Consider the following 27,961-nt stretch of genomic DNA (forward strand, 5'->3'; position numbering starts at 1 on the left):
TCCACGTGCCAGAGGAATCCTGGGACTCCTATCAAGTTTCACGAGGAGTCAGGCATCGTCTCCTTTGGAGGCACTGATCTCCGCGTACCTCTGGAGTTTTCAAAGGATGTGAGGCCTCCGGTCGCGATGAGGTGGGGAACTAGGTCTTTCTCTGTGGTCTCCACAGGGGATTCAGACATCCTTTCGTCTTGGGAGATGCAAGACGAGCCTGCATTCAAGTCACTGCAGGGATATCCGGCCTTATTTCGCGTCAGGGCATCGCAGTGTCCATTCCACTTGAGGCCGCAAACTCAGGGTCCCTCTCACATACCTAGAGCTGAGAGAAGCCTCCTCTTGTGGTGCTTGTGGTAAGGTGGTATTCCTCTGGGGTCGACGCCAGGGACTAACCTCTCATCTCGAGTTGATTCTTGGTCCACGGAGCTCTTTCGTGTTGCTACAGTGACCTCAGGATCCCTCTAGCCTTGAAACAGTGTTCTTGGGGTTTCTCTGGAGTGCCATTAAGGAAATCAAGGCTCCTTTCATGTGTGATGTGTAAGACGGAATTGCTCTGCACGCAGTGCAGGGGAATCGGGCCTCATCTCGCGGCGAGGGGGAAGTCTCATGGTTTTTCTCGAGTTGCGGCGGGAACCTGGGGTATATTCTCGAGTTACGACGGGGATGACCCTTCCACCCACGTGTTTGTCAACAACGGCAGGACTCCTGCCTAGTTGCGAGGGACAATTCGGGATTCTCCTCGAGGCTTGGCAGGGCAATTGGGACGCCTCTCCAGCTGAGGCGGGAGACCAGGGGTCCCTTTCCACGTGCAACAGGAATCCTGGGACTCCTATCAAGTTTCACGAGGACTCAGGCATCGTCTCCTTTGGAGGCACTGATCTCCGCATACCTCTGTAGTTTTCAAAGGATGTGAGGCCTCCGGTCGCGATGATGTGGGGAACTAGGTCTTTTTCTGTGGTCTCCACAGGGGATTCAGACATTCTTTCGTCTTGGGAGATGCAAGACGAGCCTGCATTCAAGTCACTGCAGGGATATCCGGCCTTATTTCGAGTCAGGGCATCGCGGTGTCCATTCCACTTGAGGCCGCAAACTCAGGGTCCCTCTCACATACCTAGAGCTGAGAGAAGCCTCCTCTTGAGGTGCTTCTGGTAAGGTGGTATTCCTCTGGAGTCGAAGCCAGGGACTAACCTCTCATCTCGAGTTGATTGTTGGTCCACGGAGCTCTTTCGTGCTGCTACAGTGACCTCAGGATCCCTCTAGCCTTGAAACAGTGTTCTTGGGTTTTCTCTGGAGTGCCATCTAGGAAATCAAGACTCCTTTCATGTGTGATGTGCAACACGGAATTGCTCTGCACGCAGTGCAGGGGAATCGGACCTCATCTCGCGGCGAGGGGGAACTCTCATGGTTTTTCTCGAGACGCGGCGGGAACCTGGGGTATATTCTCGAGTTACGACGGGGATTTCCCTTTCAACCACGTGTTTGTTCAGCGATGTCAGGACTCCTGCTTAGTTGCGAGGGACAACTCGGGATTCTCGTCGAGGCTTCGCAGGGCAATTGGGCCGCCTCTCCAGCTGAGGCGGGAGACCAAGGGTCCCTTTCCACGTGCACAGGAATCCTGGGACTCCTATCAAGTTTCACGAGGAGTCAGGCATCGTCTCCTTTGGAGGCACTGATCTCCGTGTTCCTCTGAAGTTTTCAAAGGATGTGAGGCCTCCGGTCGCGATGAGGTGGGGAACTAGGTCTTTCTCTGTGGTCTCCACAGGGGATTCAGACATCCTTTCGTCTTGGGAGATGCAAGAAGAGCCTGCATTCAAGTCACTGCAGGGATATCCGGCCTTATTTCGAGTCAGGGCATCGCGGTGTCCATTCCACTTGAGGCCGCAAACTCAGGGTCCCTCTCACATACCTAGAGCTGAGAGAAGCCTCCTCTTGAGGTGCTTGTGATAAGGTGGTATTCCTCTGGAGTCGAAGCCAGGGACTAACCTCTCATTTTGAGTTGATTCTTGGTCCACGGAGCTCTTTCGTGTTGCTACAGTGACCTCAGGATCCCTCTAGACTTCAAACAGTGTTCTTGGGGTTTCTCCGGAGTGCCACCAAGGAAATCAAGGCTCCTTTCATGTGTGATGTGCAAGACGGAATTGCTCTGCACGCAGTGCAGGGGAATCGGGCCTCATCTCGCGGCGAGGTGGAAGTCTCATGGTTTTTCTCGAGTTGCGGCGGGAACCTGGGGTATATTCTCGAGTTAAGATGGGGATGGTCCCTCCACCCACGTGTTTGTTCAGCGACGTCATGACTCCTGCCTAGTTGCGAGGGACAACTCGGGATTCTCCTCGAGGCTTGGCAGGGCAATTGGGACGCCTCTCCAGCTGAGGCGGGAGACCAAGGGTCCCTTTCCACGTGCCACAGGAATCCTGGGACTCCTATCAAGTTTCACGGGGTGTCAGGCATCGTCTCCTTTGGAGGCACTGATCTCTGCGTACCTCTGGAGTTTTCAAAGGATGTGAGGCCTCCGGTCGCGATGAGGTGGGGAACTAGGTCTTTCTCTGTGGTCTCCACAGGGGATTCAGACATCCTTTAGTCTTGAGAGATGCAAGACGAGCCTGCATTCAAGTCACTGCAGGGATATCCGGCCTTATTTCGCGTCAGGGCATCGCAGTGTCCATTCCACTTGAGGCCGCAAACTCAGGGTCCCTCTCACATACCTAGAGCTGAGAGAAGCCTCCTCTTGTGGTGCTTGTGGTAAGGTGGTATTTCTCTGGAGTCGACGCCAGGGACTAACCTCTCATCTCGAGTTGATTCTTGGTCCACGGAGCTCTTTCGTGTTGCTACAGTGACCTCAGGATCCCTCTAGCCTTGAAACAGTGTTCTTGCGGATTCTCTGGAGTGCCATTAAGGAAATCAAGGCTCCTTTCATGTGTGATGTGCAAGACGGAATTGCTCTGCACGCAGTGCAGGGAATCGGGCCTCATCTTGCGGTGAGGGGGAAGTCTCATGGTTTTTCTCGAGTTGCGGCGGGAACCTGGGGTATATTCTCGAGTTACGAAGGAAATGGCCCTTCCACCCACGTGTTTGTTCAACAACGTCAGGACTCCTGCCTAGTTGCGAGGGACAATTCGAGATTCTCCTCGAGGCTTGGCAGGGCAATTGGGACGCCTCTCCAGCTGAGGCGGGAGACCAAGGGTCCCTTTCCACGTGCCACAGGAATCCTGGGACTCCTATCAAGTTTCACGAGGAGTCAGGCATCGTCTCCTTTGGAGGCACTGATCTCCGCGTACCTCTGGAGTTTTCAAAGGATGTGAGGCCTCCGATCGCGATGATGTGGGGAACTAGGTCTTTTTCTGTGGTCTCCACAGGGGATTCAGACATCCTTTCGTCTTGGGAGATGCAAGACGAGCCTGCATTCAAGTCACTGCAGGGATATCCGGCCTTATTTCGAGTCAGGGCATCGCGGTGTCCATTCCACTTGAGGCCGCAAACTCAGGGTCCCTCTCACATACCTAGAGCTGAGAGAAGCCTCCTCTTGAGGTGCTTGTGGTAAGGTGGTATTCCTCTGGAGTCGAAGCCAGGGACTAACCTCTCATCTCGAGTTGATTTTTGGTCCACGGAGCTCTTTCGTGTTGCTACAGTGACCTCAGGATCCCTCTAGCCTTGTAACAGTGTTCTTGGGGTTTCTCTGGAGTGCCATCAAGGAAATCAAGGCTCCTTTCCTGTGTGATGTGCAACACGGAATTGCTCTGCACGCAGTGCAGGGGAATCGGGCCTCATCTCGTGGCGAGGGGAAGTCTCATGGTTTTTCTCGAGTTTCGGCGGGAACCTGGGGTATATTCTCGAGTTACGACGGGGATGGCCCTTCCACCCACGTGTTTGTTCAGCGACGTCAGGACTCCTGCCTAGTTGCGAGGGACAACTCGGGATTCTCCTCGAGGCTTGGCAGGGAAATTGGGACGCCTCTCCAGCTGAGGCGGGAGACCAAGGGTCCCTTTCCACGTGCCACAGGAATCCTGGGACTCCTATCAAGTTTCACGAGGACTCAGGCATCGTCTCCTTTGGAGGCACTGATCTCCGCATACCTCTGTAGTTTTCAAAGGATGTGAGGCCTCCGGTCGCGATGATGTGGGGAACTAGGTCTTTTTCTGTGGTCTCCACAGGGGATTCAGACATTCTTTCGTCTTGGGAGATGCAAGACGAGCCTGCATTCAAGTCACTGCAGGGATATCCGGCCTTATTTCGAGTCAGGGCATCGCGGTGTCCATTCCACTTGAGGCCGCAAACTCAGGGTCCCTCTCACATACCTAGAGCTGAGAGAAGCCTCCTCTTGAGGTGCTTGTGGTAAGGTGGTATTCCTCTGGAGTCAAAGCCAGGGACTAACCTCTCATCTCGAGTTGATTGTTGGTCCACGGAGCTCTTTCGTGCTGCTACAGTGACCTCAGGATCCCTCTAGCCTTGAAACAGTGTTCTTGGGTTTTCTCTGGAGTGCCATCTAGGAAATCAAGACTCCTTTCATGTGTGATGTGCAACACGGAATTGCTCTGCACGCAGTGCAGGGGAATCGGACCTCATCTCGCGGCGAGGTGGAATTCTCATGGTTTTTCTCGAGTTGCGGCGGGAACCTGGGGTATATTCTCGAGTTACGACGGGGATTTCCCTTTCAACCACGTGTTTGTTCAGCGATGTCAGGACTCCTGCTTAGTTGGGAGGGACAACTCGGGATTCTCCTCGAGGCTTGGCAGGGCAATTGGGCCGCCTCTCCAGCTGAGGCGGGAGACCAAGGGTCCCTTTCCACGTGCACAGGAATCCTGGGACTCCTATCAAGTTTCACGAGGAGTCAGGCATCGTCTCCTTTGGAGGCACTGATCTCCGTGTTCCTCTGGAGTTTTCAAAGGATGTGAGGCCTCCGGTCGCGATGAGGTGGGGAACTAGGTCTTTCTCTGTGGTCTCCACAGGGGATTCAGACATCCTTTCGTCTTGGGAGATGCAAGAAGAGCCTGCATTCAAGTCACTGCAGGGATATCCGGCCTTATTTCGAGTCAGGGCATCGCGGTGTCCATTCCACTTGAGGCCGCAAACTCAGGGTCCCTCTCACATACCTAGAGCTGAGAGAAGCCTCCTCTTGAGGTGCTTGTGATAAGGTGGTATTCCTCTGGAATCGAAGCCAGGGACTAACCTCTCATTTTGAGTTGATTCTTGGTCCATGGAGCTCTTTCGTGTTGCTACAGTGACCTCAGGATCCCTCTAGACTTCAAACAGTGTTCTTGGGGTTTCTCCGGAGTGCCACCAAGGAAATCAAGGCTCCTTTCATGTGTGATGTGCAACACGGAATTGCTCTGCACGCATTGCAGGGGAATCGGGCCTCATCTCGCGGCGAGGTGGAAGTCTCATGGTTTTTCTCGAGTTGCGGCGGGAACCTGGGGTATATTCTCGAGTTAAGATGGGGATGGTCCCTCCACCCACGTGTTTGTTCAGCGACGTCATGACTCCTGCCTAGTTGCGAGGGACAACTCGGGATTCTCCTCGAGGCTTGGCAGGGCAATTGGGACGCCTCGCCAGCTGAGGCGGGAGACCAAGGGTCCCTTTCCACGTGCCACAGGAATCCTGGGACTCCTATCAAGTTTCACGGGGTGTCAGGCATCGTCTCCTTTGGAGGCACTGATCTCTGCGTATCTCTGGAGTTTTCAAAGGATGTGAGGCCTCCGGTCGCGATGAGGTGGGGAACTAGGTCTTTCTCTGTGGTCTCCACAGGGGATTCAGACATCCTTTAGTCTTGAGAGATGCAAGACGAGCCTGCATTCAAGTCACTGCAGGGATATCCGGCCTTATTTCGCGTCAGGGCATCGCAGTGTCCATTCCACTTGAGGCCACAAACTCAGGGTCCCTCTCACATACCTAGAGCTGAGAGAAGCCTCCTCTTGTGGTGCTTGTGGTAAGGTGGTATTTCTCTGGAGTCGACGCCAGGGACTAACCTCTCATCTCGAGTTGATTCTTGGTCCACGGAGCTCTTTCGTGTTGCTACTGTGACCTCAGGATCCCTCTAGCCTTGAAACAGTGTTCTTGCGGATTCTCTGGAGTGCCATTAAGGAAATCAAGGCTCCTTTCATGTGTGATGTGCAAGACGGAATTGCTCTGCACGCAGTGCAGGGGAATCGGGCCTCATCTTGCGGTGAGGGGGAAGTCTCATGGTTTTTCTCGAGTTGCGGCGGGAACCTGGGGTATATTCTCGAGTTACGAAGGAAATGGCCCTTCCACCCACGTGTTTGTTCAACAACGTCAGGACTCCTGCCTAGTTGCGAGGGACAACTCGAGATTCTCCTCGAGGCTTGGCAGGGCAATTGGGACGCCTCTCCAGCTGAGGCGGGAGACCAAGGGTCCCTTTCCACGTGCCACAGGAATCCTGGGACTCCTATCAAGTTTCACGAGGAGTCAGGCATCGTCTCCTTTGGAGGCACTGATCTCCGCGTACCTCTGGAGTTTTCAAAGGATGTGAGGCCTCCGATCGCGATGATGTGGGGAACTAGGTCTTTTTCTGTGGTCTCCACAGGGGATTCAGACATCCTTTCGTCTTGGGAGATGCAAGACGAGCCTGCATTCAAGTCACTGCAGGGATATCCGGCCTTATTTCGAGTCAGGGCATCGCGGTGTCCATTCCACTTGAGGCCGCAAACTCAGGGTCCCTCTCACATACCTAGAGCTGAGAGAAGCCTCCTCTTGAGGTGCTTGTGGTAAGGTGGTATTCCTCTGGAGTCGAAGCCAGGGAATAACCTCTCATCTCGAGGTGATTTTTGGTCCACGGACCTCTTTCGTGTTGCTACAGTAACCTCAGGATCCCTCTAGCCTTGAAACAGTGTTCTTGGGGTTTCTCTGGAGTGCCATCAAGGAAATCAAGGCTCCTTTCATGTTTGATGTGCAACACGGAATTGTTCCGGATGCAGTGCAGGAGAATCGAGCCTCATCTCACGGAGAGGGGGAAGTCTCATGGTTTTTCTCGAGTTGCGGCGGGAACCTGGGGTATATTCTCGAGTTATGACGGGGATGGCCCTTCCAGACACGTCTTTGTTCAGCGATTTCAGGACTCCTGCCTAGTTGCGAGGGACAACTCGGGATATTCCTCGAGGCTTGGCAGGGCAATTGGGCCGCCTCTCCAGCTGAGGCGGGAGACCAAGTGTCCCTTTCCACGTGCCACAGGAATCCAGGGACTCCTATCAAGTTTCACGAGGAGTCAGGCATCGTCTCCTTTGGAGGCACTGATCTCCGCGTACCTCTGGAGTTTTCAAAGGATGTGAGGCCTCCGGTCAATTTGAGGTGGGGAACTAGGTCTTTTTCTGTGGTCTCCACAGGGGATTCAGACATCCTTTCTTCTTGGGAGATGCAAGACGAGCCTGCATTCAAGTCACTGCAGGGATATATGGCCTTATTTCGAGTCAGGGCATCGCGGTGTCCATTCCACTTGAGGCCGCAAACTCAGCACATAGCTGGAGCTGAGAGAAGCCTACTCTTGAGGTGCTTGTGGTAAGGTGGTATTCCTCTGGAGTCGAAGCCAGGGACTAACCTCTCATCTCGAGTTGATTGTTGGTCCACGGAGCTCTTTCGTGTTGCTACAGTGACCTCAGGATCCCTCTAGCCTTGAAACAGTGTTCTTGGGGTTTCTCTGGAGTGCCATCAAGGAAATCAAGGCTCCTTTCATATGTGATGTGCAACACGGAATTGCTCTGCACGCAGTGCAGGGGAATCGGGCCTCATCTCGCGACGAGGGGGAAGTCTCATGGTTTTTCTCGAGTTGCGGCTGGAACCTGGGGTATATTCTCGAGTTACGACGGGGATGGCCCTTCCAGCCACGTGTTTGTTCAGCGACGGCAGAACTCCTGGCTAGTTGCGAGGGACAACTCGGGATTCTCCTCGAGGCTTGGCAGGGCAATTGGGACGCCTCTCCAGCTGAGGCGGGAGACCAAGGGTCACTTTCCACGTGCCACAGGAATCCTGGGACTCCTATCAAGTTTCACGAGGAGTCAGGCATCGTCTCCTTTGGAGGCACTGATCTCCGCGTACCTCTGGAGTTTTCAAAGGATGTGAGGCCTCCGGTCGCGATGAGGTGGGGAACTAGGTCTTTCTCTGTGGTCTCCACAGGGGATTCAGACATCCTTTCGTCTTTCGAGATGCAAGACGAGCCTGCATTCAAGTCACTGCAGGGATATCCGGCCTTATTTCGCGTCAGGGCATCTCAGTGTCCATTCCACTTGAGGCCGCAAAGTCAGGGTCCCTCTCACATACCTAGAGCTGAGAGAAGCCTCCTCTTGAGGTGCTTGTGGTAAGGTGGTATTCCTCTGGAATCGAAGCCAGGGACTAACCTCTCATCTCGAGTTGATTTTTGGTCCACGGAGCTCTTTCGTGTTGCTACAGTGACCTCAGGATCCCTCTAGCCTTGAAACAGTGTTCTTGGGGTTTCTCTGGAGTGCCATCAAGGAAATCAAGGCTCCTTTCATGTGTGATGTGCAACACGGAATTGCTCTACACGCAGGGCAGGGTAATCAGGCCTCATCTCGCGGCGAGGGGGAAGTCTCATGGTTTTTCTCGAGACGCGGCGGGAACCTGGGGTATATTCTCGAGTTACGACGGGGATGGCACTTACATACACGTGTTTGTTCAGCGATGGCAGGACTCCTGCCTAGTTGCGAGGGACAACTAGAGATTCTCCTCAAGGCGTCGCAGGGCAATTGGGACGCCTCTCCAGCTGAGGCGGGAGTCCAAGGGTCCCTTTCCACGAGCCACAGGAATCCTGGGACTCCTATCAAGTTTCACGAGGAGTCAGGCATCGTCTCCTTTGGAGGCACTGATCTCCGCGAACCTCTGGAGTTTTCAAAGGATGTGAGGCCTCCGGTCGCAATGAGGTGGGGAACTAGGTCTTTCTCTGTGGTCTCCACAGGGGATTCAGACATCCTTTCATCTTGAGAGATGCAAGACGAGCCTGCATTCAAGTCACTGCAGATATATCCGGCATTATTTCGAGCCAGGGCATCGCGGTGTCCACTCCACTTGAGGCCTCAAACTCAGGGTCCCTCTCACATACCTAGAGCTGAGAGAAGCCTCCTCTTGAGGTGCTTGTGGTACGGTGGTATTCCTCTGGAGTCGAAGCCAGGGACTAACCTCTCATCTCGAGTTGATTTTTGGCCCACGGAGCTCTTTCGTGTTGCTACAGTGACCTCAGGATCCCTCTAGCCTTGAATCAGTGTTCTTGGGGTTTCTCTGGAGTGCCATCAAGGAAATCAAGGCTCCTTTCACGTGTGATGTGCAACACGGAATTGCTCTGCACGCAGTGCAGGGGAATCAGGCCTCATCTCGCGTCGAGGGGGAAGTCTCATGGTTTTTCTCGAGTTGCGGCGGGAACCTGGGGTATATTCTCGAGTTACGACGGGGATGGCCCTTCCACACACGTGTTTGTTCAGCGACGTCAGGACTCCTGCCTAGTTGCGAGGGACAACTCGGGATTCTCCTCGAGGCTTGGCAGGGCAATTGGGACGCCTCTCCAGCTGAGGCGGGAGACCAAGGGTCCCTATCCACGTGCCACAGGAAACCTGGGACTTCTATCAAGTTTCACGAGGAGTCAGGCATCGTCTCCTTTGGAGGCACTGATCTCCGCATACCTCTGGAGTTTTCAAAGGATGTGAGGCCTCCGGTCGCGATGAGGTGGGAAACTAGGTCTTTCTCTGTGGTCTCCACAGGGGATTCAGACATTCTTTCATCTTGTGAGATGCAAGACGAGCCTGCATTCAAGTCACTGCAGGGATATCCGGCCTTATTTCGAGTCAGGGCATCGCGGTGTCCATTCCACTTGAGGCCGCAAAATCAGGGTCCCTCTCACATACCTAGAGCTGAGAGAAGCCTCCTCTTGAGGTGCTTGTGGTAAGGTGGTATTCCTCTGGAATCGAAGCCAGGGACTAACCTCTCATCTCGAGTTGATTTTTGGTCTACGGAGCTCTTTCGTGTTGCTACAGTGACCTCAGGATTCCTCTAGCCTTGAAACAGTGTTCTTTGGGTTTCTCTGGAGTGGCATCAAGGAAATTAAGGCTCCTTTCATGTGTGATGTGCAACACGGAATTGCTCTGCACGCAGTGCAGGGGAATCGAGCCTCATTTCGCGGCGAGGGGGAATCTCATGGTTTTTCTCGAATTGCGGAGGGATCCTGGGGTATATTCTCGAGTTACGACGGGGATGGACCTTCCAGCCACGTGTTTGTTCAGCGACGTCAGGACTCCTGCTAGTTGCGAGGGATAACTCAGGATTCTCCTCGAGGCTTGGCAGGGCCATTGGGATGCCTCTCCAGCTGAGGCGGGAGACGAAAGGTCCCTTTCCACGTGCCACAGGAATCCCGGGACTCCTACCAAGTTTCACGAGGAGTCAGGCATCGTCTCCTTTGGAGGCACTGATCTCCGTGTTCCTCTGAAGTTTTCAAAGGATGTGAGGCCTCCGGTCGCGATGAGGTGGGGAACTAGGTCTTTCTCTGTGGTCTACACAGGTGATTCAGACATCCTTTCGTCTTGGCAGATGCAAGACGAGCCTGCATTCAAGTCACTGCAGGTATATCCGGCCTTATTTCGAGTCAGGGCATCGCGGTGTCCATTCCACTTGAGGCCGCAAACTCAGGGTCCCTCTCACATACCTAGAGCTGAGAGAAGCCTCCTCTTGAGGTGCTTGTGGTTAGGTGGTATTCCTCTGGAGTCGAAGCCAGGGAGTAACCTCTCATCTCGAGTTGATTTTTGGTCAACGGAGCTCTTTCGTGTTGCTACAGTGACCTCAGGATCCCTCTAGCCTTGAAACAGTGTTCTTGGGGTTTCTCTGGAGTGCCATCAAGGAAATCAAGGCTCCTTTCATATGTGATGTGCAACACGGAATTGCTCTGCACGCAGTGCAGGGGAATCGGGCCTCATCTCGCGGCGAGGGGGAAGTCTCATGGTTTTTCTCGAGTTGCGGCGGGAACCTGGGGTATATTCTCGAGTTACGATGGGGATGGCCCTTCCACCCACGTGTTTGTTCAACGACGTCAGGACTCCTGCCTAGTTGCGAGGGACAACTCGGGATTCTCCTCGAGGCTTGGTAGGGCAATTGGGACGCCTCTGCAGCTGAGGGGGGAGACCAAGTGTCCCTTTCCATGTGCCACAGGAATCCCGGGACTCCTATCAAGTTTCACGAGGAGTCAGGCTTCGTCTCATTTGGAGGCACTAATCTCCGCGTACCTCTGGAGTTTTCAAAGGATGTGAGGCCTCAGATCGCCATGAGGTGGGGAATTAGGTCTTTCTCTGTGGTCTCCACAGGGGATTGAGACATCCTTTCATCTTGGGAGATGCAAGACGAGCCTGCATTTAAGTCACTGCAGGGATATCCAGCCTTATTTCGAGTCAGGGCATCGCGGTGTCCATTCCACTTGAGGCCGCAAAATCAGGGTCCCTCTCACATTCCTAGAGCTGAGAGAAGCCTCCTCTTGAGGTGCTTGTGGTACGGTGGTATTCCTCTGGAGTCGAAGCCAGGGACTAACCTCTCATCTCGAGTTGATTTTTGGTCCACGGAGCTCTTTCGTGTTGCTACAGTGACCTCAGGATCCCTCGAGCATTGAAACAGTGTTCTTGGGGTTTCTCTGGAGTGCCATCAAGTAAATCAAGGCTCCTTTCCTATGTGATGTGCAACACGGAATTGCTCTGCACGCAGTGCAGGGGAATCGGGCCTCATCTCGCGGCGAGGGGGAAGTCTCATGGTTTTTCTCGAGTTGCGGCGGGAACCTGGGGTATATTCTCGAGTTACGATGGGGATGGCCCTTCCACACACGTGTTTGTTCAGCGACGTCAGGACTCCTGCCTAGTTGTGAGGGACAACTCGGGATTCTCCTCGAGGCTTGGCAGGGCAATTGGGACGCCTCTCCAGCTGAGGTGGGAGACCAAGGGTCCCTTACCACGTGCCACAGGAATCCTGGGACTCCTATCAAGTTTCACGAGGAGTCAGGCATCGTCTCCTTTGGAGGCACTGATCTCCGCATACCTCTGGAGTTTTCAAAGGATGTGAGGCCTCCGGTCGCGATGAGGTGGGGAAGTAGGTCTTTCTCTGTGGTCTCCACAGGGGATTCAGACATCCTTTCGTCTTGGGAGATGCAAGACGAGCCTGCATTCAAGTCACTGCAGGGATATCCGGCCTTATTTCGAGTCAGGGCATCGGGGTGTCCATTCCACTTGAGGCCGCATACTCAGGGTCCCTCTCACATACCTAGAGCTGAGAGAAGCCTCCTCTTGAGGTGCTTGTGGTGAGGTGGTATTCCTCTGGAGTCGAAGCCAGGGACTAACCTCTCATCTCGTGTTGATTTTTGGTCCATGGAGCTCTTTCGTGTTGCTACAGTGACCTCAGGATCCCTCTAGCCTTGAAACAGTGTTCTTGGGGTTTCTCTGGAGTGCCACCAAGAAAATCAAGGCTCCTTTCATGTGTGATGTGCAACACGGAATTGCTCTGCACGCATTGCAGGGGAATCGGGCCTCATTTCGCGGCGAGGGGGAAGTCTCATGGTTTTTCTCGAGTTGCGGCGGGAACCTGGGGTATATTCTCGAGTTACGACGGGGATGGCCCTTCCACTCACGTGTTTCTTCAGCGACGTCAGGACTCCTGCCTAGTTGCGAAGGACAACTCGGGATTCTCCTCGAGGCTTGGCAGGGCAATTGGGACGCCTCTCCAGCTGAGGCGGGAGACCAAGGGTCCCTTTCCACGAGCCACAGGAATCCTGGGACTCCTATCAAGTTTCACGAGGAGTCAGGCATCGTCTCCTTTGGAGGCACTGATCTCCGCGTACCTCTGGAGTTTTCAAAGGATGTGAGGCCTCCGGTCGCGATGAGGTGGGGAACTAGGTCTTACTCTGTGGTCTCCACAGGGGATTCAGACATCCTTTCGTCTTGGGAGATGCAAGACGAGCCTGCATTCCAGTCACTGCAGATATATCCGGCCTTATTTCGAGCCAGGGCATTGCGGTGTCCACTCCACTTGAGGCCTCAAACTCAGGGTCCCTCTCACATACCTAGAGCTGAGAGAAGCCTCCTCTTGAGGTGCTTGTGGTACGGTGGTATTCCTCTGGAGTCGAAGCCAGGGACTAACTTCTCAAATCGAGTTGATTTTTCGTCCACGGAGCTCTTTCGTGTTGCTACAGTGACCTCAGGATCCCTCTAGCCTTGAAACAGTGTTCTTGGGGTTTCTCTGGAGTGCCATCAAGGAAATCAAGGCTCCTTTCACGTGTGATGTGCAACACGGAATTGCTCTGCACGCAGTGCAGGGGAATTAGGCCTCATCTCGCGTCGAGGGGGAAGTCTCATGGTTTTTCTCGAGTTGCAGCGGGAACCTGGGGTATATTCTCGAGTTACGACGGGGATGGCCCTTCCACACACGTGTTTGTTCAGCGACGTCAGGACTCCTGCCTAGTTGCGAGGGACAACTCGGGATTCTCCTCGAGGCTTGGCAGGGCAATAGGGACGCCTCTGCAGCTGAGGCGGGAGACCAAGTGTCCCTTTTCATGTGCCACAGGAATCCCGGGACTCCAATCAAGTTTCACGAGGAGTCAGGCGTCGTCTCATTTGGAGGCACTGATCTCCGCGTACCTCTGGAGTTTTCAAAGGATGTGAGGCCTCAGATCGCCATGAGGTGGGGAACTAGGTCTTTCTCTGTGGTCTCCACAGGGGATTGAGACATCCTTTCATCTTGGGAGATGCAAGACGAGCCTGCATTCAAGTCACTGCAGGGATATCCAGCCTTATTTCGAGTCAGGGTATCGCGGTGTCCATTCCACTTGAGGCCGCAAAATCAGGGTCCCTCTCACATTCCTAGTGCTGAGAGAAGCCTCCTCTTGAGGTGCTTGTGGTAAGGTGGTATACCTCTGGAGTCGAAGTTAGGGACTAACCTCTCATCTCGAGTTGATTTTTCGTCCACGGAGCGCTTTCGTGTTGCTACAGTGACCTCAGGATCCCTCTAGCCTTGAAACAGTGTTCTTGGGGTTTCTCTGGAGTGCCATCAAGGAAATCAAGGCTCCTTTCATGTGTGATGTGCAACACGGAATTGCTCTACACGCAGGGCAGGGGAATCAGGCCTCATCTCGCGGCGAGGGGTAAGTCTCATGGTTTTTCTCGAGACGCGGCGGGAACCTGGGGAATATTCTTGAGTTACGACGGGGATGGCACTTACATACACGTGTTTGTTCAGCGATGGCAGGACTCCTGCCTAGTTGCGAGGGACAACTCGAGATTCTCCTCAAGGCTTCGCAGGGCAATTGGGACGCCTCTCCAGCTGAGGCGGGAGACCAAGGGTCCCTTTCCACGTGCCACAGTAATCCTGGGACTCCTATCAAGTTTCACGAGCAGTCAGGCATCGTCTCCTTTGCAGGCACTGATCTCCTCGTACTTCTGGAGTTTTCAAAGGATGTGAGGCCTCCGGTCGCCATGACGTGGGGAACTAGGTCTTTCTCTGTGGTCTCCACAGGTTATTCAGACATCCTTTCATCTTGGGAGATGCAAGACGAGCCTGCATTCAAGTCACTGCAGGGATATCCGGCCTTATTTCGCGTCACGGCATCGCAGTGTCCATTCCACTTGAGGCCGCAAAATCAGGGTCCGTCTCACATACCTAGAGCTGAGAGAAGCCTCCTCTTGAGGTGCTTGTGGTAAGGTGGTATTCCTCTGGAGTTGAAGCCAGGGACTAACCTCTCATCTCGAGTTGATTTTTGGTCCACGGAGCTCTTTCATGTTGCTACAGTGACCTCAGGATCCCTCGAGCATTGAAACAGTGTTCCTGGGGTTTCTCTGGAGTGCCATGAAGTAAATCAAGGCTCCTTTCATATGTGATGTGCAACACGGAATTGCTCTGCACGCAGTGCAGGGGAATCGGGCCTCATCTCGCGGCGAGTGGGAAGTCTCATGGTTTTTCTCGAGTTGCGGCGGGAACCTGGGAAATAATCTCGAGTTACGACGGGGATGGCCCTTCCACCCACGTGTTTGTTCAGCGACGACAGGACTCCTGCCTAGTTGCGAGGGACAACTCGGGATTCTCCTCGAGGCTTGGCAGGGCAATTTGGACGCCTCTCCAGCTGAGGCGGGAGACCAAGGGTCCCTTACCACGTGCCGCAGTAATCCTGGGACTCCTATCAAGTTTCACGAGGAGTCAGGCATCGTCTCCTTTGGAGGCCCTGATCTCCGCATACCTCTGGAGTTTTCAAAGGATGTGAGGCCTCCGGTCGCGATGAGGTGGGGAACTAGGTCTTTCTCTGTGGTCTCCACAGGGGATTCAGACATCCTTTCGTCTTGGGAGATGCAAGACGAGCCTGCATTCAAGTCACTGCAGGGATATCCGGCCTTATTTCGAGTCAGGGCATCGGGGTGTCCATTCCACTTGAGGCCGCAAACTCAGGGTCCCTCTCACATACCTAGGGCTGAGAGAAGCCTCCTCTTGAGGTGCTTGTGGTGAGGTGGTATTCCTCTGGAGTCGAAGCCAGGGAATAACCTCTCATCTCGTGTTGATTTTTGGTCCATGGAGCTCTTTCGTGTTGCTACAGTGACCTCAGGATCCCTCTAGCCTTGAAACAGTGTTCTTGGGGTTTCTCTGGAGTGCCATCAAGGAAATCAAGGCTCCTTTCATGTGTGATGTGCAACACGGAATTGCTCTGCACGCAGTGCAGGGGAATCGGGCCTCATCTCGCGGCGAGGGGGAAGTCTCATGGTTTTTCTCGAGTTGCGGCGGGAACCTGGGGTATATTCTCGAGTTACGTCGGGGATGGCCCTTCTACCCACGTGTTTCTTCAGTGACGTCAGGACTCCTGCCTAGTTGCGAGGGACAACTCGGGATTCTCCTCGAGGGTTGGCAGGGCAATTGGGACGCCTCTCCAGCTGAGGCGGGAGACCAAGGGTCCCTTTCCACATGCCACAGGAATCCTGGGACTCCTATCAAGTTTCCCGAGGAGTCAGGCATCGTTTCCTTTGGAGGCACTGATATCCGCGAACCTCTGGAGTTTTCAAAGGATGTGAGGCCTCCGGTCGCGATGAGGTGGGGAACTAGGTCTTTCTCTGTGGTCTCCACAGGGGATTCAGACATCCTTTCGTCTTGAGAGATGCAAGACGAGCCTGCATTCAAGTCACTGCAGATATATCCGGCCTTATTTCGAGCCAGGGCATCGCGGTGTCCACTCCACTTGAGGCCTCAAACTCAGGGTCCCTCTCACATACCTAGAGCTGAGAGAAGCCTCCTCTTGAGGTGCTTGTGGTACGGTGGTATTTCTCTGGAGTCGAAGCCAGGGACTAACCTCTCATCTCGAGTTGATTTTTGGTCCACGGAGCTCTTTCGTGTTGCTACAGTGACCTCAGGATCCCTCTAGCCTTGAAACAGTGTTCTTGGGGTTTCTCTGGAGTGCCATCAAGGAAATCAAGGCTCCTTTCACGTGTGATGTGCAACACGGAATTGCTCTGCACGCAGTGCAGGGGAATCAGGCCTCATCTCGCGTCGAGGGGGAAGTCTCATGGTTTTTCTCGAGTTGCGGCGGGAACCTGGGGTATATTCTCGAGTTACGACGAGGATGGCCCTTCCACACACGTGTTTGTTCAGCGACGTCAGGACTCCTGCCTAGTTGCGAGGGACAACTCGGGATTCTCCTCGAGGCTTGGCAGGGCAATAGGGACGCCTCTGCAGCTGAGGCGGGAGACCAAGTGTCCCTTTTCATGTGCCACAGGAATCCCGGGACTCCAATCAAGTTTCACGAGGAGTCAGGCGTCGTCTCATTTGGAGGCACTGATCTCCGCGTACCTCTGGAGTTTTTAAAGGATGTGAGGCCTCAGATCGCCATGAGGTGGGGAACTAGGTCTTTCTCTGTGGTCTCCACAGGGGATTCAGACATCCTTTCGTCTTGGGAGATGCAAGACGAGCCTGCATTCAAGTCACTGCAGGGATATCCGGCCTTATTTCGAGTCAGGGCATCGGGGTGCCATTCCACTTGAGGCCGCAAACTCAGGGTCCCTCTCACATACCTAGGGCTGAGAGAAGCCTCCTCTTGAGGTGCTTGTGGTGAGGTGGTATTCCTCTGGAGTCGAAGCCAGGGAATAACCTCTCATCTCGTGTTGATTTTTGGTCCATGGAGCTCTTTCGTGTTGCTACAGTGACCTCAGGATCCCTTTAACCTTGAAACAGTGTTCTTGGGGTTTCTCTGGAGTGCCACCAAGAAAATCAAGGCTCCTTTCATGTGTGATGTGCAACACGGAATTGCTCTGCACGCAGTGCAGGGGAATCGGGCCTCATCTCGCGGCGAGGGGGAAGTCTCATGGTTTTTCTCGAGTTGCGGCGGGAACCTGGGGTATATTCTCGAGTTACGTCGGGGATGGCCCTTCTACCCACGTGTTTCTTCAGTGACGTCAGGACTCCTGCCTAGTTGCGAGGGACAACTCGGGATTCTCCTCGAGGGTTGGCAGGGCAATTGGGACGCCTCTCCAGCTGAGGCGGGAGACCAAGGTTCCCTTTCCACATGCCACAGGAATCCTGGGACTCCTATCAAGTTTCCCGAGGAGTCAGGCATCGTCTCCTTTGGAGGCACTGATCTCCGCGAACCTCTGGAGTTTTCAAAGGATGTGAGGCCTCCGGTCGCGATGAGGTGGGGAACTAGGTCTTTCTCTGTGGTCTCCACAGGGGATTCAGACATCCTTTCGTCTTGAGAGATGCAAGACGAGCCTGCATTCAAGTCACTGCAGATATATCCGGCCTTATTTCGAGCCAGGGCATCGCGGTGTCCACTCCACTTGAGGCCTCAAACTCAGGGTCCCTCTCACATACCTAGAGCTGAGAGAAGCCTCCTCTTGAGGTGCTTGTGGTACGGTGGTATTCCTCTGGAGTCGAAGCCAGGGACTAACCTCTCATCTCGAGTTGATTTTTGGTCCACGGAGCTCTTTCGTGTTGCTACAGTGACCTCAGGATCCCTCTAGCCTTGAAACAGTGTTCTTGGGGTTTCTCTGGAGTGCCATTAAGGAAATCAAGGCTCCTTTCACGTGTGATGTGCAACACGGAATTGCTCTGCACGCAGTGCAGGGGAATTAGGCCTCATCTTGCGTCGAGGGGGAAGTCTCATGGTTTTTCTCGAGTTGCGGCGGGAACCTGGGGTATATTCTCGAGTTACGACGAGGATGGCCCTTCCACACACGTGTTTGTTCAGCGACGTCAGGACTCCTGCCTAGTTGCGAGGGACAACTCGGGATTCTCCTCGAGGCTTGGCAGGGCAATAGGGACGCCTCTGCAGCTGAGGCGGGAGACCAAGTGTCCCTTTTCATGTGCCACAGGAATCCCGGGACTCCAATCAAGTTTCACGAGAAGTCAGGCGTCGTCTCATTTGGAGGCACTGATCTCCGCGTACCTCTGGAGTTTTCAAAGGATGTGAGGCCTCAGATCGCCATGAGGTGGGGAACTAGGTCTTTCTCTGTGGTCTCCACAGGGGATTGAGACATCCTTTCATCTTGGGAGATGCAAGACGAGCCTGCATTCAAGTCACTGCAGGGATATCCAGCCTTATTTCGAGTCAGGGCATCGCGGTGTCCATTCCACTTGAGGCCGCAAAATCAGGGTCCCTCTCACATTCCTAGTGCTGAGAGAAGCCTCCTCTTGAGGTGCTTGTGGTAAGGTGGTATACCTCTGGAGTCGAAGTTAGGGACTAACCTCTCATCTCGAGTTGATTTTTGGTCCACGGAGCTCTTTCGTGTTGCTACAGTGACCTCAGGATCCCTCTAGCCTTGAAACAGTGTTCTTGGGGTTTCTCTGGAGTGCCATCAAGGAAATCAAGGCTCCTTTCATGTGTGATGTGCAACACGGAATTGCTCTACACGCAGGGCAGGGGAATCAGGCCTCATCTCGCGGCGAGGGGGAAGTCTCATGGTTTTTCTCGAGACGCGGCGGGAACCTGGGGAATATTCTTGAGTTACGATAGGGATGGCACTTACATACACGTGTTTGTTCAGCGATGGCAGGACTCCTGCCTAGTTGCGAGGGACAACTCGAGATTCTCCTCAAGGCGTCGCAGGGCAATTGGGACGCCTCTCCAGCTGAGGCGGGAGACCAAGGGTCCCTTTCCACGTGCCACAGTAATCCTGGGACTCCTATCAAGTTTCACGAGCAGTCAGGCATCGTCTCCTTTGCAGGCACTGATCTCCTCGTACTTCTGGAGTTTTCAAAGGATGTGAGGCCTCCGGTCGCCATGACGTGGGGAACTAGGTCTTTCTCTGTGGTCTCCACAGGGTATTCAGACATCCTTTCATCTTGGGAGATGCAAGACGAGCCTGCATTCAAGTCACTGCAGGGATATCCGGCCTTATTTCGCGTCACGGCATCGCAGTGTCCATTCCACTTGAGGCCGCAAAATCAGGGTCCCTCTCACATACCTAGAGCTGAGAGAAGCCTCCTCTTGAGGTGCTTGTGGTAAGGTGGTATTCCTCTGGAGTCGAAGCCAGGGACTAACCTCTCATCTCGAGTTGATTTTTGGGCCACGGAGCTCTTTCGTGTTGCTACAGTGACCTCAGGATCCCTCTAGCCTTGAAACAGTGTTCTTGGGGTTTCTCTGGAGTGCCATCAAGGAAATCAAGGCTCCTTTCCTATGTGATGTGCAACACGGAATTGCTCTGCACGCAGTGCAGGGGAATCGGGCCTCATCTCGCGGCGAGGGGGAAGTCTCATGGTTTTTCTCGAGTTGCGGCGGGAACCTGGGGTATATTCTCGAGTTACGACGGGGATGGCCCTTCCAGCCACGTGTTTGTTCAGCGACGGCAGGACTCCTGCCTAGTTTCGAGGGACAACTCGGGATTCTCCTCGAGGCTTGGCAGGGCAATTGGGACGCCTCTCCAGCTGAGGCGGGAGACCAAGGGTCCCTTACCACGTGCCACAGGAATCCTGGGACTCCTATCAAGTTTCACGAGGAGTCAGGCATCGTCTCCTTTGGAGGCACTGATCTCCGCATACCTCTGGAGTTTTCAAAGGATGTGAGGCCTCCGGTCGCGATGAGGTGGGGAACTAGGTCTTTCTCTGTGGTCTCCACAGGGGATTCAGACATCCTTTCGTCTTGGGAGATGCAAGACGAGCCTGCATTCAAGTCACTGCAGGGATATCCGGCCTTATTTCGAGTCAGGCCATCGGGGTGTCCATTCCACTTGCGGCCGCAAACTCAGGGTCCCTCTCACATACCTAGAGCTGAGAGAAGCCTCCTCTTGAGGTGCTTGTGGTGAGGTGGTATTCCTCTGGAGTCGAAGCCAGGGACTAACCTCTCATCTCGTGTTGATTTTTGGTCCATGGAGCTCTTTCGTGTTGCTACAGTGACCTCAGGATCCCTCTAGCCTTGAAACAGTGTTCTTGGGGTTTCTCTGGAGTGCCACCAAGAAAATCAAGGCTCCTTTCATGTGTGATGTGCAACACGGAATTGCTCTGCACGCAGTGCAGGGGAATCGGGCCTCATCTCGCGGCGAGGGGGAAGTCTCATGGTTTTTCTCGAGTTGCGGCGGGAACCTGGGGTATATTCTCGAGTTACGACGGGGATGGCCCTTCCACTCACGTGTTTCTTCAGCGACGTCAGGACTCCTGCCTAGTTGCGAGGGACAACTCGGGATTCTCCTCGAGGCTTGGCAGGGCAATTGGGACGCCTCTCCAGCTGAGGCGGGAGACCAAGTGTCCCTTTCCACGAGCCACAGGAATCCTGGGATTCCTATCAAGTTTCACGAGGAGTCAGGCATCGTCTCCTTTGGAGGCACTGATCTCCGCGTAGCTCTGGAGTTTTCAAAGGATGTGAGGCCTCCGGTCGCGATGAGGTGGGGAACTAGGTCTTTCTCTGTGGTCTCCACAGGGGATTCAGACATCCTTTCGTCTTGGGAGATGCAAGACGAGCCTGCATTCAAGTCACTGCAGATATATCCGGCCTTATTTCGAGCCAGGGCATCGCGGTGTCCACTCCACTTGAGGCCTCAAACTCAGGGTCACTCTCACATACCTAGAGCTGAGAGAAGCCTCCTCTTGAGGTGCTTGTGGTAAGGTGGGATTACTCTGGAGTCGAAGCCAGGGACCTCCTCTCAAATCGAGTTGATTTTTCGTCCACGGAGCTCTTTCGTGTTGCTACAGTGACCTCAGGATCCCTCTAGCCTTGAAACAGTGTTCTTGGCGTTTCTCTGGAGTGCCATCAAGGAAATCAAGGCTCCTTTCACGTGTGATGTGCAACACGGAATTGCTCTGCACGCAGTGCAGGGGAATCAGGCCTCATCTCGCGGCGAGGGGGAAGTCTCATGGTTTTTCTCGAGTTGCGGCGGGAACCTGGGGTATATTCTCGAGTTACCACGGGGATGGCCCTTCCACACACGTGTTTGTTCAGCAACGTCAGGACTCCTGCCTAGTTGCGAGGGACAATTCGGTATTCTCCTCGAGGCTTGGCAGGGCAATTGGAACGCCTCTCCAGCTGAGGCGGGAGACCAAGGGTTCCTTTCCACGAGCCACAGGAATTCTGGAACTCCTATCAAGTTTCACGAGGAGTCAGGCATCGTCTCCTTTGGAGGCACTGATCTCCGCGTTCCTCCCGAGTTTTCAATGGATGTGAGGCTTCCGGTCGCGATGAGGTGGGGAACTAGGTCTTTCTATGTGGTCTCCACAGGGAATTCAGACATCCATTCATCTTGGGAGATGCAAGACGAGCCTGCATTCAAGTCACTGCAGGGATATCTGGCCTTATTTCACGTCAGGGCATCGCGGTGTCCATTCCACTTGAGGCCGCAAACTCAGGGTCTCTCTCACATACATAGAGCTGAGAGAAGCCTCCGCTTCAGGTGCTTGTGGTAAGGTGGTATATCTCTGGAGTCGAAGCCAGGGACTAACCTCTCATCTCGAGTTGATTTGTGGTCCACGGAGCTCTTTCGTGTTGCTACAGTGACCTCAGGATCCCTCTAGCCTTGAAACAGTGTTCTCGGGGTTTCTGTGGAGTGCCACCAAGGAAATCATGGCTCTTTTTCTTTGTGATGTGCAACACGGCATTGCTCTGCACCCAGTGCAGGGGAATCGGGCCTCATCTCGCGGCGAGGGGGAAGTCTCATGGTTTTTCTCAAGTTGCGGCGGAACCTCTGGTATATTCTCGAGTTGCGACGGGGATGGCCCTTCCACACACGTGTTTGTTCAGCGACATCAGGACTCCTGCCTAGTTGCGAGGGACAACTCGGGATTCTCCTCGAGGCTTGACAGGGCAATTGGGTTGCCTCTCCAGGTGAGGCAGGAGACCATGTGTCCCTTTCCACGAGCCACAAGAATCCTGGGACTCCTATCAAGTTTCAAGAGAGGTCAGGCATCGTCTCCTTTGGAGGAACTGATCTCCACGTCCCTCTGGAGTTTTCAAAGGATGTGAGGCCTCCGGTCGCGATGAGGTGGGGAACTAGGTCTTTCTCTGTGGTCTCCACAGGGGATCAGACATCCTTTCGTCTTGGGAGATGCAAGACGAGCCTGCATTCAAGTCGCTGCAGGGATATCCAGCCTTATTTCGAGTCAGGGCATCGCGGTGTCCATTCCATTTGAGGCCGCAAACTCATGGTCCCTCTCACATACCTAGAGCTGAGAGAAGCCTCCTCTTGAGGTGCTTGTGGTACGGTGGCATTCCTCTGAAGTCGAAGCCAGGGACTAACCTCTCATCTCGAGTTGATTTTTGGGCCACGGAGCTCTTTCGTGTTGCTACAGTGACCTCAGGATCCCTCTAGCCTTGAAACAGTGTTCTTGGCGTTTCTCTGGAGTGCCATCAAGGAAATCAAGGCTCCTTTCACGTGTGATGTGCAACACGGAATTGCTCTGTACGCAGTGCAGGGGAATAAGGCCTCATCTCGCGTCGAGGGGAAAGTCTCCTTGTTTTTCTCGAGTTGCGGCGGGAACCTGGGGTATATTCTCGAGTTACGACGGGGATGGCCCTTCCAACCACGTGTTTGTTCTGCGACATCAGGACTCCTGCCTAGTTGCGAGGGACAACTCGGGATTCTCCTCGAGGCTTGGCAGGGCAATTGGGACGCCTCTCCAGCTGAGGCGGGAGACCAAGGGTCCCTTTCCACATGCCACAGGAATCCTGGGACTCCTATCAAGTTTCACGAGGAGTCAGGCATCCTCTCCTTTGGAGGCACTGATCTCCGGCACGCTCTGGAGTTTTCAAAGGATGTGAGGCCTCCGGTCACGATGAGGTGGGGAACTAGGTCTTTCTCTGTGGTCTCCACAGGGGATTCAGACATCCTTTCATCTTGGGAGATGCAAGACGAGCCTGCATTCAAGTCACTGCAGAGATATCCGACCTTATTTCGAGTCAGGGCATCGCGGTGTCCATTCCACTTGAGGCCGCAAAATCAGGGTCCCTCTCACATACCTAGAGCTGAGAAAAGCCTCCTCTTGAGGTGCTTGTGGTAATTAGGTATTCCTCTGCAGTCGAAGCCAGGGACTAACCTCTCATCTCCAGTTGATTTTTCGTCCACGGAGCTCTTTCGTGTTGCTACAGTGACCTCAGGATCCCTCTAGCCTTGAAACAGTGTTCTTGGGGTTTCTGTGGAGTGCCATCAAGGAAATCAAGGCTCCTTTCATGTGTGATGTGCAACACGGCATTGCTCTGCACGTCGTGCAGGAGAATCAGGCCTCATCTCGCGGCGAGGGGGAAGTCTCATGGTTTTTCTCGAGTTGCGGCGGGAACCTAGGGTATATTCTCGAGTTATGACGGGAATGGCCCATCCACACACGTGTTTGTTCAGCGACGTCAGGACTTCTGCCTAGTTGCGAGGGACAACTCGGGATTCTTCTCGAGGCTTGGCAGGGCAATTGGGACGGCTCTCCAGCTGAGGCGGGAGACCAAGGGTCCCTTTCCGCGTGCCACAGTAATCCTGGCACTCCTATCAAGTTTCACGAGGAGTCAGGCATCGTCTCCTTTGGAGGCACTGATCTCCGCGTCCCTCTGGAGTTTTCAAAGGATGTGAGGCCTCCGGTCGCGATGAGGTGGGGAACTAGGTTTTTGTCTGTGGTCTCCACAGGGGATTCAGACATCCTTTCGTCTTGGGAGATGCAAGACGAGCCTGCATTCAATTCACTGCAGGGATATCAGGCCTTATTTCGATCAGGGCATTGCGGTGTCCATTCCACTTGAGGCCGCAAACTCAGGGTACCTCTCACATACCTAGAGCTGAGAGAAGCCTTCTCTTGAGGTGCTTGTGGTAAGGTGGGATTCCTCTGGAGTCAAAGCCAGGGACTAACCTCTCATCTCGAGTTGATTTTTGGTCCACGGAGCTCTTTCGTGTTGCTACAGTGACCTCAGGATCCCTCGAGCATTGAAACAGTGTTCTCGGGGTTTCTGTGGAGTGCCACCAAGGAAATCATGGCTCTATTTCTTTGTGATGTGCAACACGGAATTGCTCTGCACCCAGTGCAGGGGAATCGGGCCTCATCTCGCGGCGAGGGGGAAGTCTCATGGTTTTTCTCGAGTTGCGGCAGAACCTGGGGTATATTCTCGAGTTGCGACGGGGATGGCCCTTCCACACACGTGTTTGTTCAGCGACGTCAGGACTCCTGCCTAGATGCGAGGGACAACTCGGGATTCTCCTCGAGGCTTGGCAGGGCAATTGGGACGCCTCTCCAGCTGAGGCGGGAGACCAAGGGTCCCTTTCCACGTGCCACAGGAATCCTGGGACTCCTATCAAGTTTCACGAGAAGTCAGGCATCGTCTCCTTTGGAGGCACTGATCTCCGCGTACCTCTGGAGTTTTCAAAGGATGTGAGGCCTCCGGTCGCGATGAGGTGGGGAACTAGGTCTTTCTCTGTGGTCTCCACAGGGGATTCAGACATCCTTTCGTCTTGGGAGATGCAAGACGAGCCTGCATTCAAGTCACTGCAGGGATATCCGGCCTTATTTCGAGTCAGGGCATCGCGGTGTCCATTCCACTTGAGGCCGCAATCTCAGGGTCCCTCTCACATAGCTAGAGCTGAGAGAAGCCTCCTCTTGAGGTGCTTGTGGTAAGGTGGTATTCCTCTGGAGTCGAAACCAGGGAAAAACCTCTCATCTCGAGTTGATTTTTGGTCCACGGAGCTCTTTCGTGTTGCTACAGTGACCTCAGGATCCCTCTAGCCTTGAAACAGTGTTCTTGGGGTTTCTCTGGAGTGCCATCAAGGAAATCAAGGCTCCTTTCATGTTTGATATGCAACTCGGAATTGCTCTGCATGCAGTGCAGGAGAATCGAGCCTCATCTAGCGGCGAGGGGTAAGTCTCATGGTTTTTCTCGAGTTGCGGCGGGACCCTGGGGTATATTCTCGAGTTAAGACGGGGATGGCCCTTCCAGCCACGTGTTTGTTCAGCGACGTCAGGACTCCTGCCTAGTTGCGAGGGACAACTCGGGATGCTCCTCGAGGCTTGGCAGGGCAATTGGGACGCCTCTCCAGCTGAGGCGGGAGACCAAGGGTCCCTTTCCACGTGCACAGGAATCCTGGGACTCCTATCAAGTTTCACGAGGAGTCAGGCATCGTCTCCTTTGGAGGCACTGATCTCCGCGTAAGTCTGGAGTTTTCAAAGGATGTGAGGCCTCCGGTCGCGATGAGGTGGGGAACTAGGTCTTTCTCTGTGGTCTCCACAGGGGATTCAGACATCCTTTCGTCTTGGGAGATGCAAGACGAGCCTGCATTCAAGTCACTGCTGGGATATCCGGCCTTATTTCGAGTCAGGGCATCGCGGTGTCCATTCTACTTGAGGCCGCAAACTCAGGGTCCCTCTCACATACCTAGAGCTGAGAGAAGCCTCCGCTTGAGGTGCTTGTGGTAAGGTGGTATTCCTCTGGAGTCGAAGCCAGGGACTAACCTCTCATCTCGAGTTGATTCTTGATCCACGGAGCTCTTTCATGCTGCTACAGAGATCTCAGGATCCCTCTAGCCTTGAAACATTGTTCTTGGGGTTTCTCTGGAGTGCCATCAAGGAAATCAAGGCTCCTTTCATGTGTGATGTGCAACACGGAATTGCTCTGCACGCAGTGCAGGGGAATCGGGCCTCATCTCGCGGCGAGGGGGAAGTCTCATGGTTATTCTCGAGTTGCGGTGGGAACCTGGGGTATATTCTCGAGTTACGACGGGGATGGCCCTTCCACCCACTTGTTTGTTCAACGACGTCAGGACTCCTGCCTAGTTGCGAGGGACAACTCGAGATTCTCCTCGAGGCTTGGCAGGGCAATTGGGATGCCTCTCCAGCTGAGGCGGGAGACCAAGGGTCCCTTTCCACGTGCCACAGGAATCCTGGGACTCCTATCAAGTTTCACGAGGAGTCAGGCATCGTCTCCTTTGGAAGCACTGATCTCCGCGTACCTCTGGAGTTTTCAAAGGATGTGAGGCCTCCGGTCGCGATGAGGTGGGGAACTAGGACTTTCTCTGTGTCTCCACAGGGGATTCATACATCCTTTCGTCTTGGGAGATGCAAGACGAGCCTGCATTCAAGTCACTGCAGGGATATCCGGCCTTATTTCGAGTCAGGGCATCGCGGTGTCCATTCCACTTGAGGCCGCATACTCAGGGTCCCTCTCACATACCTAGAGCTGAGAGAAACCTCCTCTTGAGGTGCTTGTGGTAAGGTTGTATTCCTCTGGAGTCGAAGCCAGGGACTAACCTCTCATCTCGAGTTGATTTTTGGTCCACGGAGCTCTTTCGTGTTGCTACAGTGACCTCAGGATCCCTCTAGCCTTGAAACAGTGTTCTTGGCGTTTCTCTGGAGTGCCATCAAGGAAATCAAGGCTCCTTTCATGTTTGATGTGCAACACGGAATTGCTCTGCATGCAGTGCAGGGGAATCGAGCCTCATCTAGCGGCGAGGGGGAAGTCTCATGGTTTTTCTTGAGTTGCGGCGGGACCCTGGGGTATATTCTCGAGTTAAGAGGGGGATGGTCCCTCCACCCACGTGTTTGTTCAGCGACGTCAGGACTCCTGCCTAGTTGCAAGGGACAACTCGGGATTCTCCTCGAGGCTTGGCAGGGCAATTGGGACGCCTCTCCAGCTGAAGCGGGAGACCAAGGGTCCCTTTCCACGTGCCACAGGAATCCTGGGACTCCTATCAAGTTTCACGAGGCGTCAGGCATCGTCTCCTTTGGAGGCACTGATCTCCGCGTACCTCTGGAGTTTTCAAAGGATGTGAGGCCTCCGGTCGCGATGAGGTGGGGAACTAGGTCTTTCTCTGTGGTCTCCACAGGGGATTCAGACATCCTTTCGTCTTGGGAGATGCAAGACGAGCCTGCATTCAAGTCACTGCAGGGATATCCGGCCTTATTTCGCGACAGGGCATCGCAGTGTCCATTCCACTTGAGGCCGCAAACTCAGGGTCCCTCTCACATACCTAGAGCTGAGAGAAGCCTCCTCTTGTGGTGCTTGTGGTAAGGTGGTATTCCTCTGGGGTCGACGCCAGGGACTAACCTCTCATCTCGAGTTGATTCTTGGTCCACGGAGCTCTTTCGTGTTGCTACAGTGACCTCAGGATCCCTCTAGCCTTGAAACAGTGTTCTTGGGGTTTCTCTGGAGTGCCATTAAGGAAATCAAGGCTCCTTTCATGTGTGATGTGTAAGACGGAATTGCTCTGCACGCAGTGCAGGGGAATCGGGCCTCATCTCGCGGCGAGGGGGAAGTCTCATGGTTTTTCTCGAGTTGCGGCGGGAACCTGGGGTATATTCTCGAGTTACGACGGGGATGGCCCTTCCACCCACGTGTTTGTCAACAACGGCAGGACTCCTGCCTAGTTGCGAGGGACAACTCGGGATTCTCCTCGAGGCTTGGCAGGGCAATTGGGATGCCTCTCCAGCTGAGGCGGGAGACCAAGGGTCCCTTTCCACGTGCCACAGGAATCTTGGGACTCCTATCAAGTTTCACGAGGACTCAGGCATCGTCTCCTTTGGAGGCACTGATCTCCGCATACCTCTGTAGTTTTCAAAGGATGTGAGGCCTCCGGTCGCG

This window comes from Cervus elaphus, chromosome 25 (genome assembly GCF_910594005.1).
Source record: "Cervus elaphus chromosome 25, mCerEla1.1, whole genome shotgun sequence".
NCBI classification, from domain to species: Eukaryota; Metazoa; Chordata; class Mammalia; order Artiodactyla; family Cervidae; genus Cervus; species Cervus elaphus.